This window comes from Trichosurus vulpecula, chromosome 7, assembly GCF_011100635.1.
Source record: "Trichosurus vulpecula isolate mTriVul1 chromosome 7, mTriVul1.pri, whole genome shotgun sequence".
In the NCBI taxonomy this organism is placed as follows: Eukaryota; Metazoa; Chordata; class Mammalia; order Diprotodontia; family Phalangeridae; genus Trichosurus; species Trichosurus vulpecula.
In genome coordinates this window covers 84,891,756-84,908,310 of record NC_050579.1, presented here as the reverse complement: position 1 = coordinate 84,908,310, position 16,555 = coordinate 84,891,756, and positions in this window count along the sequence as shown.

The window sequence follows — 16,555 nt, the reverse complement described above, 5'->3', positions numbered from 1 at the left end:
TATCTCTCCAGTGCTACAGGCATCTCTTTAAGACTCAAAGTTGCAGGTAAAGGTGCCTATCTTTGTTGGTAGATGGAATAACCTCATCAGAAGTTCCTCATACCATTGATATCATAGATCCAGTCCCTATTCCCAATTCAAATGATGGCACAGTAGATAGAGCACAAATCCTGGAGTCAGGAAGACCTGAGTTCAAATGTGACTTCAGACGCTTACTGGTTGTGTGATCCTGAGCAAGTCACTTACCCTCTATTTGTCTCAGTTTCATCATCTGTAATAATAGCACCTATCATCCAGGGGTGTTGTGAGGATCTCTCTCTCTCTCTTTCTCATCCATTTACCACCAATTATGTTGAGATTTCCTTTAGAGGTGGAGAAAGGCTGGTTCATTTCCCTCTTCTAAGTAGACATGGCAGGTAGAGCTGGGGCTTGGCTAGGCAATCTGAATCTAGGCTTAGCTGCCTTTTGCTCTTTGTTTTCCCTTTCTTAAGCACAAGTTACTGAATAGTGGTCCCAAGAGGGACATGTTCAGATTTGGAGGAAGCCTCATGAATTCAAGAGTTAGAGCTGAACTGACAGCAGAAGGAGTTTCTGAGGATGCTGCAGGTTCAAGTTTGAGCCCAATCCCTTGGCCTTGTTTGCCAGAAGATATAGACCTTGAAGGAGCTGAGTTAAAGATGAAACACTGACTCAGCAGTCCCACAAATTGCTTTATGTTTGATGTTTTAAGCCTCAATCTCCTGGGAAAGTCTACTAGTTGTTATAAGTTACTGTTGCTTGTTTAAGCCTTTGTTAAATGCATGCTTGTAAGTTTCTTGTATCAAGTGCATCTTTTGTGTGGAAGGATAAGCAGCTATCCTATATTTACTTTGTACACCAAGTACCTTCCTACTTCTTGCTTTTTTGAGAGACTCTAGATAGGAGCTTAAACTTTGATTTTATGTAATTTCCCTTAGTGTTCTGGAACGGGGGCTTAATGAGTAAGAGGGTGTGAGAAAAAGACCTCCTTGACATGTTTCTTTTTGAGCTAGGATTCCCTAAGGACTCAACCCAGTTCAAGTGGGTGGGTCTAGAGCTTTAAGGGGCCGTTAGCAGAGAGGGAGAAGGTGACTTCTCCAGCCTCTGGATCTAGCAGCAGTTTTTACAAGGAAAGGGGACCTGAGGGGAAAAGGTAGTCATGGGAGATTCGAAGATCACTTTTGCTTTGTCATTTAGAAATTGTAAGCAAGGTGAGAAGTGGGAAAGTTGATGGGAAAAGAGAGACAGAATAGGTGTATGCATAAATATGAACTAAAGTGTGACATATAAGTCAATTTTAGAGACACAAGTGACAATATTATTATCATAGACCTTAAGGCAGGCTTTCTCCTATGTTGCTTGGTTTTTCTATGGTACCTTATAAATCTCTAACAGTGAGCAACAAGTCAAAAATTTCTTTTAACCATCCAGTTCCTGAATCCTGGCACACTGGTCCTTTAAAGAGGAGAGAAGATGTGCCAACTTTTATTAAAATGAAGCTATAAAGAAGTCTGCGCTCATATTACATCTGTTATTTTCCCATAGTCTTTTGTGCCTTAAACATCCTGATGTGTTCACATGGTAGCTGATTTAGATTTGTTCTGGCTCTGTCTAGTCTCTTCTATATCCTTGACTATTCCACTCAAGTTATTGCTCTAAGTTTGGAATTCTCAACATCTGTTACCGGTAACACCTTTGTCTTTGGGGTCCCTAATATGCTTTTCTTACTGTGGTTTCATCCTTGATACTGTTGGTTGTCTGCTTATACAGCCATCTTTAGTTTCTGGGATAATCGAATGATAGAATTGCAGAAACTCAGAATTTTAGACTGGGAAGAGACCTCATTGGCCCTTCCCATATCTCAAAAAGAATCCTTAGTGCTTAGCACAGTGCCAGGCACATAAGAGACACTTAATAAATGCTTATTGACTTAATACAAAATACTCAACTAATGATCTTTTGGTCTTTGCTTGAAGGCTTCCAATGAAGATCAATCATTTCCCCTTCCCTATGGCAGTCCATTCCATGTATGATTCCTAATGATTAGGAAATTTTTTTCCTCACATGGAGCCCAAATTTTCCTTTGTAGCTTACACTCTTTGCTCCCAGTCCTCTCGAGTCAAACAGTTTCTATATGACAGACCTTCAACTACTAGAAGAAAGTTATCAAAGAATCATAGGACTTTAGAGTCAGAAGGGGTCACAGTATCCATCTCATCTAACCCATACACAAAACAAGTGGCCTTCCACTCATTTCCTTTAAGTTTTCTCTTCTCTAGGGTAAACAAACCTGATTCCTTCAACTAGTCCTCACAAGACATGGCCTCAAGGTCCTTCACCATTCTGGCTGCCTTCTTCTGTATGCTTGCTAGCTTATCAATGCCCTTCCCAAACTGTGGTATTCAGGATGGAACCCAATGGTATAGATATAGTCTGGCCAGGATAGAGTATGGTGGGACTTTTACCTTCATGTAGCCTAAAATGGCATTAACTCTCTTGGTTGCCATAGTACATTGTTAATTTGTATGGAGTGGGTACACTAAAACCTCCAGATCTTTTGCAAGGTAATTACCATCTAGTTATACCCACTTCCATCCAGTACTTATGAAGTTGATTTTTAAAACCCAAATGAAAACATCTGCACCTATAGCTATTGGATGTTATCTTCTTAGATTCAGTCTGATGTTCTAAGCTGTCGAGGTCTTTTTGGAGCCTGACTCCATCATCTAATGTGTTACCTATCCTTCTTAGCTTTGTAGCATCTTCAAATTTGATAAACATACCCATCTATACCTTTATGCAAATCATTGATAAATATTTTTAATAGAATAGGCTGAGCATAGATCCCAAGGCTAGGTGGCTCAGTGAGTAGAAAGATAGTCCTGGTACCAGGAAGACCTGAGTTCAAATGTGATACTGGACAAGTCGCTTGATCTCTGTCTGCCTCAGTTTCCTTCACTGGAAAATGAGAATGATAACTTTAATATCTACCTTCTGGAGATGTTGTGAGGATCAAATAAAACAGTGTTTGTAAAACACATTTAGCCCAGTTCCTGCACAGATACATGTTTATTCCCTTCCCTTTCCAGCTTTTCTCCCTCCTTTCAAGTCAATATGAAATATTAATAACTATTCTTTGAGATCATCAATTCAACCAGTGTCTTAATATTTTTTTTATCCTTCTCTCCCCTTATTCACCTGAAAACTCCTATAATTCCTGTTGTGGTGGGCTGTGACATTAATAGCCTAAGTACTGACACAAATCTTGGGTTTTCAATTATTTCTGCTCTTAAAGGAACATCTCATTCATCAGCATTACACCCTTAGGTGTATTCTCTTATTTTAGTAACCTAATGATTCTTGATACTAATTCTAATCCCTTAGTAAACAACAATAATAGTTACAGCCCACACTGTATAGTATTTAGGGTTTGCAAAGTGCTTTTCTAATAACAGCTATGTGAGGAAATGTACAAATATTATTATCCCCTTTTAATAGAAAAGGAAAATGAGTTACTGTGGCTAAAGACATCTATGACCTAGTGGTTCTCAATCTGCTAATAAATCTCTTTTAACTTAGTCTGGTCCATATATAAAAATACATAAAATTCTACAATGCTTTTTTTCAAAGAGAATTTTATTCTTTCGCAAGACAAATGAAAGAATCCATTTATCACCAATATATATGGGTCAATGCCCACCACCTTTAGACACACTGAAACTAAGAACAGAAAGAATTATTACTAAGAGATTAATGTAAGAATTGGGGTGATGAATAGCTGGGGACTGTGGGGTGGTTTCAGTCTGTCTTGAAATTTTATTTCATAAGCGAAGTGATTTTTTAAAAAAAATCATATCATTCCATTTCCCCCCCCCCATGTTTATAAATCTCTTTCAAAAAAAGGTTTTATTTAAACACATCTCCTAGATGACCCAGGCCTCAAGATGTTACTTCCTTTTATCCCCTGGTGATAGATGATTTCTGTTCTCGTAACATGTAGTTGTCCTGAAGCTGTTGAAATAGGCTGACCCTACCTGTCTTCCTTGATCGGTATTAGATGACTAACGTTCTTCCTTATCATATCTGTCACCTTGCTCTTTGCCATCGCGGCCAGAATGCTGACAAGAGAAGACAGCCAGCAGCAGCTCTCTACACTTCCCAGAGTCAACAACAGGAAACTACTCACCCTTGACAGAATAATTATCTACCAGGGGTGACTAGGCCAGCTCAGGTTCAGTCTTGCTGTGGAGTTTAAATTTATATCTCTAGATAGTCATCCGCTCATAGCAAACCATTACCCTTCCTTTTCCTCATTGACTCAAAAAGAGTGGCTGTGCTACCTGATCAAAAGAGGAGCACATCCTAGGGAGGGCTCCAGGACAAAAACAAAAGAAGGCATCAATATACAATGACTTGGTTTCATTTGATTTAACAAACACTGCCTGTTTATTTAGGGTGTAGATTGAAAGCTCACAGGGCCTGGGCTGTGATAACCTTTGATAGGTATGCTCAGTGTGGCTCATTCCTTGGTATCCAAGGTATGTGGACTCCTTCCTGCAAACAAATGGTCTTCTGTATCCTCTTGCTCAATCCACGTCTGGATGGAATATGGTGCCACAGAGTACTTTCAGATAGATTTGAAGATTTCATTCTGACCTTGTGTTGGGTTCTGGACCTGCTCAAATTAAGCCTGACAGACAGAATCACAAAAGAAAGACCTTTGAAGTAAGAAGCCCAAATACCAAATGAATATAGGTCAAAGCAGTGGGCAAGATGATATCACTATCTGCTTGGATGAATCATAGTTGTGAGAAAAAATTGGGGATTTAGTCTGCCCTTTGGGGAATTTGGCCCTCTATTTTTCTCCTGGTGAAGCAAGAACATCTTTTGCAAAAAGAAAGCTTGCAAAGTGAGTCCTGTGAGATGTACGAGCATTTTATTTCTACTGAAATTTTCCACTTCTTTCCTCATTCTGAAGGATATGCAAGTGTAAATAATTGTCATGATTTGGTAGTTGCATAAAAAGTCTTGGAGAAGAAAGAAAATGCTCTTTTGGTGGAGAGGGGGTGTTAAGACTGTTACGAACTTTTTATCATCCATTTCTTTGGACAGTGTCTGGCCCATAGCAGATATTTAATACACCCTTATTGATGAATTGAGAGGTCAAGGGGGTGTATGTTTGTGTGTGTGTGTGTGTGTGTGTGTGTGTGTGTGTGTGTGTGTGTGTGTAAGTGGTGCTCTCTACTAGAGCGGATTAAAACCAGTTAAATAAATAATTCTAGAGCCTGGATTATGATATTTGCAAAATCAGTGAAGTAAGGCTTACCCATATGTCAGTAGACACCAGGCTTTATGTGCTTTTAGTTCAAGAGAATCTGGATGGAGGCAGGAATGATGGCATGTTTTCATCTACTGAGAACGCCATTTAATAAAGATTGGGCAGGGCATAGGGTGGAGCAGGTTTAGGCTTTCCAAACTATTGCATTAATCTAAAATAATGCCTCACCATTCCTAATAGGCTCAGAGCAAGGTCAATGAAGATCTCCCATGACTTTCTGGAGAGGTGTGTTTCAGATCCCCTGGTTGGACTTCTTGGCAAGGGTTCAGGGACTGACTCAGAACATTAATTTCCCTACTCTTCGCTGGAGGTTGAGATTCAAAACTACTAGCAGGAGGAAATTTGCCTTTTCTGAAGATGAATGAAAAACCTCAGTTTCTAGGATTGTTAATACAGTAACTTTGAAAGATTCATATTCGCATTTCCTGTTTCCTATGGCTTGCCGCAGGTACTGACAGCGAGATCACCCTTTCTCACTGTCATTTGCCATAAAAACCTTGTGAGGGTTCTCAAGAGCAAGGAAGATATAGGATGAATACACAAGAGGACATTATGCATAATCTAAAAATGCTGATATATTAAAAGGAAGAGCCTTGAACAAAATAAGCTGAGTGACCTTGAACATGCTGGAAGAATTTAATCTGGTTTGGACCATTCATCTTTTAGAGTACATTGGAGCACTGTGTGGGACATAATTCAGTTTCTTGCATAAGACAAAAATAAAATCTAAATGGCAATTTATTATTATTGTTATTCTCATTATTGCTATATCTGGGCCTGTGCTTTCATCTGTAGAGAGAATTCTCACTGATACAGATGGGCAACTTTTCTGTAATTTGTAGTCTTTGAGAGAGTTGCCCTGATATTGAGAGGTTAAGTGGTTTGCCGGTGGCAATACAGTAGGTATCTGTCAGAATCCAGTTTATTTAGACTCTGAAGTCAAACCTCTATCCACCAAGCAACCCTGCAATTAATTATACAAGCATCAAATAATTGAAGATAAGCCAGAATCCCTTGTAAGTATTTAAGGGAGGAATATTATTGGAGACATCAGATTCATTTCTAGGGCTATGTTAGTGGACTTTAACATGTGAATAAATATATTCTGCACAGTAAAAATGTTCAAGGAACAGGTCTCTGAAATTCAACCAGTAAATTCTCAGCCTTTTTATGGTGGAATGAGCAGATGAAATGTGGGCAAAATAAAAATGAAAGCTAAACCTGAAAGTTAGAGGTCTTAAATCTCTCAAACTGGATTATATTGTTTCCTTAGCCATTCTCTTTGCCAGAAAGAAAAAAAAACAATGTAGAAGTAAAATTTAGTCTTTGCATTGTTGGTTTGATGGAGAGTATATTTCATTGGCTGACCTACGCAGAAATCCTCTCTTCATTTTAGTTATGAATCTTTCTTAGGTGCAAGTCATTTGCAAAACAAACAATCTCTGAAATAGACAAAGGGTTATTATAGTAATACAGTTATCCCTTCCACATTGTGATTTTCCCTATCATGGTTTCAATATATCATAGATCAGCATAAGAAATTAAATGGGAATTTTGGGGGAGTTTTGTGGAAGCTGCAGATGACATGCAAAGGCCAACAGAAGACAGAAAAAGGTTAGACACTCAGAAATGCATAAAATATGTGTATAATATTACATAATATCAACCCAAATTTTAAAATGAGGTACTGTAAACACCCCATAAAAGAAAAAGAAAAAATTCAGACTTCTTCTCTGGTATGAAGGGAGGGTCAAAAAATTTTACATGTTTTTTCCAGATCACGGGGGCACCATGCTCCTAAGACTCTGGACATGGAGTCAGGAAGACTTATCTTTGTGAGTTCAAATCTGGCCTCAGACACTTACTAGTTGCATGACCCTGGGCAAGTCACTTAACCCTGCTTGCCTCTGTTTCCTTATCTATCAAATGAGCTGGAGAAGGAAATGGCAACACTCCAATATTTTTGCCAGGAAAACCCTAAAGGGGGTCATGAAGAGTTGAACATGACTCAAACTATTGAACAACAACTTAAGCCCTCATGTGTTTCTCTGTCCTCTGAACTTCAGTACCATTTTATTTTATACCACATACTTTTACTTTTAATTATACACTTCATTCCATGAACATTTATTAATCATTTATTATATGCCAGGCACTGTACTTGGTAATGGAGACATGAAGACAAAAATAAAACTATCTCTGCCTTGAAGAAAATTCTACTTTCTTATATTGCTTATTAATAATAGTATTATCACATTATTATACTATATTATTATATGTCAAAATATTGTTTATTAATTGCTTTATTTGTAAGTCTTTTCTCCATGACTAGGTTGTAAGCTCTTTGAGGACCAGAATAACATTTTATACTTCCTATGTTTCTATCTTAAATGAGCCTCTTATTTGTAGGGTTGAGCAAATGGTAGCCACAAAACAAGGATGGAAAAAGACTGAGTGTTGCCATGGAGTCCACCCAGACCATCTCTGGTGAACTGATAAAGACTGTATCCACATAGGACATTATTTATGGCAAATAGGTCATAGGACTAGAGATCTAGAACTGGAAGGGACCTCAGAAACCATCTAATCCAAGCTCCCCAATTCATGGATGAGGAAACTGAGACCTAGAGGTTAAGTGACGCAAGGTCATATAGGTAGTAAGCATCAGAGGAGGAATTTGAACCCAAGTCTTTTGACTCTAAAAATCAGCACTCTTTCTACTGTAGGGTGCTACTTTTTTCTTAGCTTCTCCTATAATTCACATTATTATTTAGTTTGACAAAGTTTATTTTTCTTCTCCAGTAACACAAAAGTAAACTTTCAGTCAGCCTATGTCCAAACTACCACAAATTCTAAATTACTGTGGTCTAAATCAGTGAAGTTTTGCCAGACTAAGAGATTGGTCATGTGGATTATAAAATAGTATTTTTTATAATACCCGAACAGAGATATAACTGGCATATAGTTAAAATCCTAGTTAACTTCCCCTTGGCACCCATTAGTCCAATACTTTTATTTTCTTTATGGGTTTTTGGCCATACTTCACTATTAGTTTTATTCTCAGACCACTGAAGCCAGAAAAGGAGAGAAAATGCTAATGTGAAGATTTTCTATGGAAACTGTGTCCTACACTTCCATTTTCTGGCCTTAAATGGATAGAATTTCATCTTAGGGGCTTCTTGTGACTCACTTCTTGGCTTGTGCCCCTGCGCAAGGCTCCCTTTGGGAATCTCAGAACACTGTATGTAGCTTGTTTCTAAGTCTCTTTAGATGTAGATAAAAAGGCCCTCATCTAGTAAATTTTTGTGCTAATAATAAATATTGGCTACAGGAAAGGTTTTATTTCACCTGGTCAATGCAAAACACAAAAGGACTCATAGGAACCCATAGAAAATAAAGACAAAAGGCCCTAGTGCTTATCTGCAGTTGAGATTCTATTCTTAGAAAACATACTTGCAGTTTACAAAGTCAACTCTTCACTTTCCATCGAATTCTTTGCCTCCTCCAGGGACCTATATAATCCTCGTAACTTACAGTACTATTCTAAGATTTTAGGGACTCCCCCAAATAGTAGTTATGCTCTTACTGTTGCTAGACAATCAACCCTTTTCCCTCCAGACCTGGACTGTCAGAATAATTAATAGTGATAGTAAGACGACCTTCAGATTTACTGTCTGTGGTTCAGTATTCTTTCATTCTTGTGACTCATACTTATACCTCTTTTATCTAGGAGACTGAGTCCAGGAACTTTCACTGTTCTCTAAGAAGGCTGTGAACATGAGGAGGATTCCTTTCTCCACTGCTCCCATCAGGTGCCATCTCTAGGTTCCTTTCTCTCCAGGTATCATGTGATAGTTTCTGTGGGAACTCCCTAATTTCTGAGGTCAAGAGGCTCCATCCTTGCCTTTCTGTAGCTGCCATTTTGGGGGTTCAGAGGGATGTTGGGTATTGTATCAATGCATAGTCTTCTCCCTTCTGCTATTTGCTCCCCATCTACATCTCTTTTCTGTGTTTAGTTCTCATTCTCCTGGCTGATATTCTCGTGGATTTGTTTATTCTCCTTTATAGGGCTAAGCCTCAAAAAGCAGCTTAGATTCATAATTGTTAGACCCAATCAAACTAGGAATGCCAAGAATCAACGTATAACATTCAATGAGGTTCAAATGGGTCAACAAGTTCCTGATTTGGCCAAGAACACTTTCCATCCCTTCAAGGCATTATGATCAATGGGGATACTTGACCCTGTTAAGGAGACAAAGTGATAAGCACTGGGGATACAAAGAAAGGCAAAAGACAAAAACAGTCCTTGCTCCCAAGGAGCATACGTTTTAACTGGGGAGACAATATCTAAAGGTAAAGTATAAGATACATACACAAAGTAGAAGAAGGTGATATGAAAGGGGGAGTCTTTCCATTGCCATGAAAGTAATCTTAGAGAGAATTGCCTCCTACAGGTGATGCTTGAGTTGGGGAGACCTGGAAAAAGATCCTGCAGAAGCCAGAGTCTTGAAGGAAGAGAGGAAAACTAAGAGGCAGAGATGAGGGGGAAGATTCAAGTCAGTTCTATATTTTCTCTTTTGTTTATGTTTTGTTTATCTTTGCAAAATAGAGAGAGGAACATTGAAGTCTTTTGTCAATGTTGTTTTTCTGATGTATTCTTGTAGCTTAGTTAATGTTTCTTTTATGAATTTGAATGTAAGGGCATTTGGAGCATAAAAGCTTAATGTGTATTAAGTTGTGGTCTATGATTCCTTTCAGTATAGTGTTGTTTCCTTGTTTATCAGAGCATCCCGATCACAGAGAATAGCCAATGCCAAGGTCCAAGATAGGAGATGGAGTATTGTGTTTGAGGACCTGCAAGTATTGTATTTCCCCATGTATAAGACACACCCTTTTCTGAAAAAATTTGAGGTCTGAAAACTGGGTGCATCTCACACAGTGGTTATAGATTTTTTTTACTTGCATTTCCCCCTTTTTCACACTTGTCTTTGTGCTCATTGTTTCGCATTTGTTACTGGTATATTAGGTTATGTTTTGCCACGTTCTGCCCAGAAATGGCTCAGAAAAGATTTTTGTACAGTGCTGAATTCAAGTTAAAAGTGATCCAGTTTGCAAAAGTGAATGGAAATCGTGCTGCTGAATGTAAGTTTGGTCCTCCTCCAACTGAGAAAACAATCTGAGACTGGTTATGGGAAGAAGAAACCCTACTGAAAACACCACGGCAGAAGAAGGCAAATCAACAAAATGGCCTGATTTAGAGAGGGAATTGAAGATATGCATTGAAGAGCAAAGGGAAGTTGCATTTCCTGTGTCCACAAAGATGGTTCAGCATGAGGCAAGAAGAATTGCTGATAAAAAAGAAGTTACTGATTTCAAAGGAGGACACAATTGGTGCTTCAGGTTCATGAAACGGAATGGAGTAAGCATGTGTACACGCACCAGACTTGCCCAAAAGATGCCTGAAAGCCATAAGCAGATGAATAAAACTTGAGTTCAATAACTTTATGTAACACATTTTTTTTTCAAATTTTGGGCCCCAAAATTAAGGTATGTCTTATACATGGGGAAATACGGTAGGTCAATGTAGTTGGACTGTTGTTTGTCATTTATTTTCAAATAGGACCATAGTATCAGGAAGGTGATACCATGACTTGCAAGTGAATTGCATTTAAGTGAGGGAGGGCTGTGCAAAGTCACCAGCCTCACTTTTTACTCTGGTGCTATCTGCGTCCAGTGACCAGATATCAATCAATATGACTGGAGATGGCTCCAGGTGCAGAGGGAGACTTTGGCCTTAAGTTAAGGTGTTTCCCAGGTCTCAGTTTGACTGAGCAGTTGGATTGTAGTGTTTGTGGAAGGAAGTGAAATATAATAAGTTTGGAAAAGTAGCAATGGGCCAGGATATGAAGAATTCTCATATCTTCTAAGCCTATTTTCATGTAATATCTTTGAGGCATGAAGACTCTAGTAAAACTTAAATGGGAAAAATCTTTGTAATGTGGCAAATCTCTTTATCCTCAATGGAACCTCCACACTGGGAAGAGAAGACAGGAGAGACATTTGATTGGAAATTGTGGTTTAAAATGAAGTTCTTAAAAGATGGTAGCTTTTGAGCTAATGGAGGGAAATGGATTAGAGCAAATCAAAAAGAAAAAGTCTGCTATTTTCCCCTATTTTAAAAATTCTGAATTTAACAAATGTGTATTTGTATTGTGTATTGTCTGGCATATTTTCATCTATATAACTCATGATTTCTGTTTTCTATCAGGTTGGATAAAAGGCTTTATTTACTTTTTGTTATGTGTGGTCTTTGTTCAATGGGCGTTTGGTGGAAGAGTCAAACCTTGGATATCTAGCTTGGACTACTCCTAACTATTTAAGAGATAGTGATCCAGTTCAGCTTGAACCTTAAAATAATTTCCTCTAGACTAATAATAGTATTTCTAAGTGTGGAGGAGATAGATATAATTCCAGCTCTGAGGAGAGCAGATTGAACCGTCTCCTACTCCCCTCCTTGTATGGATCAATTTCCCCTGGACAAAGGTGGGTGAAGACTATTCCTATTTCCTCCTGAGCCACATCCAGACAGCCCCATGTGGAAAAACAATTTATACACGCAACATAACACACACACACATACATACACATCTTATACATTAATAATTCCAGGATTTATGTTTAGTTTGAGAAGCTAACTTCTGTAGTAGCTAAATACTATAATGTAACTACTAGATAATTCTTTAAGTCTTTTTTAGCATGCATAGGCCTCTGATCCTTGCTCAGTACACACAGGCATATATATGTGTACATGCCAATGAACATGCCTCATTCAGTCATATAGTATTATATGATCATTGGTTTAGATTGGCAGGGACATTAGAGGTCACCTAGTCTAACCCTCAAATTTAAAATATGTTAATTTAATATTTTATTTTTCCCCCAATTACACATAAAAACAATTTTTAACATTCAGTTTTGAAATTTTGAATTCCAAATTCTCTCCCTTCCCCTGAAAAAGCAAGCAATTTGATATAGATTATACATGGGTAGTCATGCAAAACATATTTCTATAACCCTCAGATTTTAGAGATGATCAGAGTATGGCCCAAAAGGTAAGTGACTTTTCCAAGATTGCACAGGTGAAGCTAGGATTCATCACTCTCTCCATTACACCACTGCCTAGGGCCATATGTTGATAAGTTTCACAGACCAGATTGGAACTCAGGTCTCTCCTATCTCTAGATCCAGCTCTTTTTCCACTGTAGTTCCTTCTGTGACACCGCCCCATAAACCTCAGATTCCACATCCAACAAATGAAGGGTTTGGACTCCATGACCTATACGGTCCCTGCTAGCTCTAAATGTCTAATCATATGGTGAGATAATAATAGTAATTAGCAATCACATCCCCTCACTTTAGGGTTTGTAAAGATGGACTTGGCATAAATGGTCTCCTTTTATTCTTGCATCAACCCTTGTTCTAAGTACTAGGGGCATTATTTTCCCCATTTTATAGGTGAGGTAAATGAAGTGTAGGGAAGTTTTGGCAGTACTTATCAGATGAGTTTTCTGTTGTAGTAGTATGTTGAGAAAGGGATCTCACCTGGACATTTCCTGTGCTTTGTACTCTGATGAAAGGCAGGGCAACATAATGAAAAGATGGATGCCATACCACGAAGGAGTGTGGCATAGTACAAATAATATGGCAGGCAGAGATGACCTCAGATGGGATCCTTCCTAACTGTGTGACCTTGGAAAACTACTTACCTTCTCTGGGCTGTTTTTCATCTCTAAAATGATGGGGCTTGTCTTATCACTTAGTTCTTTTCCAACTTTAAAATCTATGATCCTCTGAAAGACAGAAATTAGGCTCATATGCATCAAAGGTTAATAGCCTGGGAAAGATAAGTCTCTTGTGCTATATCTGCACAATAAATCCTATGTAAAGGTCAGTTTAAATTTTAACAAACTTTTATGACTTGGTAAACAAAGATGGTTTTGCCAAGGAAAATTTTTTCTATACTTTCCTCTCTCTGTCTAGGAAAGCTTGTAATTTCAGATGTCTCCTAGTTAAGGGTTGGAAATGAAGGCAAGAGAATGTATGCCTTAAGAGCTAAATGAGTCTTAAAGTCATGCTTCTAGAAATAGCTTAATGAAAAATAAAGGTTTCTTTAAAAATCCACTGTGAGAACTTAGTTTTATCATTCAGGAACCTATGTGGCACAACTAGAGACTCTTAAAAGTTTAATTTTAATTTAAAAGTTTAATTTTTAAAATGACTTCAAATTGAAAAAAAACTGGGCTGTTTTCAGTTAGAAAATAACATTCAAGAGGTCTGTCAGAAGTTCTCATGAGCCACTTGAAACAGCATGGGAACAATCTATTGTATCATAATAATAAAGAGAAGGCCGTATTTAACTAAACCCTATTCATCAGATCATAGCGATTTGTCCATAAGCTCACATAGGTAGGAAGTAGAAGAGTCAGAATTTGAACCCAAATGACTCTAAATTCTAAATTCTGATTCTAAATTCAATGCTCATTCCACTGCACCATGTTGTCTCTTTTACCAGCCATTCACCCTCTCTTTTCCCCAGCCCCTCAACTTCGTTATCTGGATTTTAACCTCACTGTAGCCAATGATATCATAATTTCCAACTCCAGTGACTTTTCCCCATCCTTCATCCTTCTTGAATTCTCCGTTGCATTTGCCATTGCCATTTCTTTTTTATGTATCCTTTTCTAATTTTCCATGATACTTCATTAGATACCTTTTTGACTCTTCCTCTGTGTCTTCCTTCCTCACCATTAACTTAATTTAAATAGTCACCACGGCTCTCCCTTTTTCTCAATAACCTCTTCCCTGGAGATCTCATTTATTCCTATGTTTGTAGCTCTCATTGCTCCTGGAAGAGGTCCCAAATCTATGCCTCTAGGTCAGATTTCTCTTCCACTCTAAAAATAGCCTGTCTATGTACTTATGGGACATCCCCATATGGGTACCCCACACCCTATCTCAAAATACCTCAGATCAGACTTATCATTTCCTTGCGTAATTTTGCTTTTCTTCCTGATAATCTTCTTCCTGTCAATGACATTATCAGTCTTTCTCACTGGTAGCAAGGCGGCACAGTAGACAACTTACTGCACGTAGAGTCAGGAAGACTTGAGTTTGAATCCAGCCTCGGACACTTACTATCTATGTGACCCTGAGCAAGTCTTAGTCTTAGTTTCCTCATTTGTAAAATGGGAATAATGGTGGTATCTACCAAATAGGGGTATTGTGAGGATCAAATGAGATAATATTTGTAAAATACTTTGTAAACCTTAAAAACACTATGGAAATACTAGCTATTTGTCATTGTGGGGGAAGCCAAGTGGCATAGTAGATAGAGTACTGGGCCTGGAGTCAGGAAGACTCATCTTCCTGAGTTCCAATCTGGCCACAGATACTTACTAGCTGTGTGACCCTGGGCAAGCCACTTAACCCTGTTTGCCTCAGTTTCTTCATCTGTAAAATAGGCTGGAGAAAGAAATGGCAAACCACTCCAGTATCTATGCCAGGAAAACCCGAAATGGGATCACAGAGAGCCGAGCATGACTGAAAAATGACTGAACAAAAATTATTATTGTGAGGACATACATTTGTGGTGGTGTTTTATTTCCTTGTATTAGGCTCAAACAACATTCTCCTGATATGAAGCAAAAATGACAAAGAAGAGGCTGAAAGGCAACAATGGATATGTACATTGCTTATTCAGGATCTATAGAAATTAGAGAAAGGAATCTAACATTCCTCGAATGGGATTCAGTTCAATTCCAGGAGCAGCATTCGTATATTTGCAGGCAGTCTAAGGCATATGAGCAATGTACAACTGAAGCCTTCAGGCATTTTCCTCCAATTATTTCAAAGTTTTATGGGTCCTGTACCTATGTCCTTCTGACTCTGCTTCCCCACAAAGGGGATCTCAACTCACTGCTCACTTTCTCTTCAAAGTGAGTACAGACACTTAAGACAAAGTCAACCTACCTCAAAACAATCTTAAGAGATAAATAGTCAGAGTGTTCTCAGAAATGAATGTATTCCTCTTCTTTCTTGTAGATAATAAAAGGGAACTAGCATCCTTACCTCTGTTGCCATGATTCAGTTTGTCACTCTCAGGTTGGCTAGGCCATTCTAATTTTGCATCTCTCATTTGAAACAGGCTTGTGCATGAGAACACATGACTCACACATGCACACACAGACAGTCTATCTATTGTCCTAAGGCCAGGTGTCTACATTCTTTCACTTTTCTGGGCTTGAAGAAAGTCCATCTTTGGAATACCAGACTCTGAAAGTCAAATATTTAGAGGTCAATGCCATCAATAGCCATTGGTGTCTCTTATGAAAGAATGCTAATGTTTGCTGTGCTTTTTCTTTGTGCCCTTGGGTCCACGCTGATTAGGCTGAATGTTTTCTGAAAGAAAATAGATGATGGGAAGGGGAGGGGGATCCATTTGTTAAATTAGAGGGATTAATGTTCACAGCAGCACTAATCTGTGTTTATCTGTTTTCAGAGATCCAGAGTATTTACCATGCTGCCTAGGAAGATTCAGATGCCTTCCTTGACTGTGTATTTGGGATGTTCAATTTAATGCTTCAGAAACTTGTCCAAGGTGACTTTGAACCCATGTGGTTCTGAAGGGCTATCCAAGCATTTAAAATGATTAGACTTTTCCAAAGGAGAAAGGTTTAGAGAGGAAAAGAGTAACACTAGGTGGGGCACAAGCTCTAAGCCAGGTCCAGTCTGGAAATATGAAATGAGATTTCTCAGCCTCTGACGGAAGGTTTGGGTAAAGTCCCAGTTGATGTTTCAGTTTCTAGATTTGTTCGGTTTGATATGAGATCCTCAAAAATGATCTTTATCCAAATACCACAGTTTTCCAGTAGAGTAGAAGATCTTTTTTCCAAGATGGGCATACCCTCCATAACTATGAAGTTCATAGCACACACTATAGTCCTATGAACAAATGAAAAGGCAGGGAATATAACCTTGGACAGCATTTCTATCATTTTCATTTTGCTGTTGTTTCTCAGTGGGAATTTTAATGATTTTTCTACCTTTCATATTGAAGTTTTACCATTATTATAGATTATTATTATAGATTTTATAGTGCAAGTTGACTTTAAAATTTTTTAGAATCTTCCCCCAAATTTG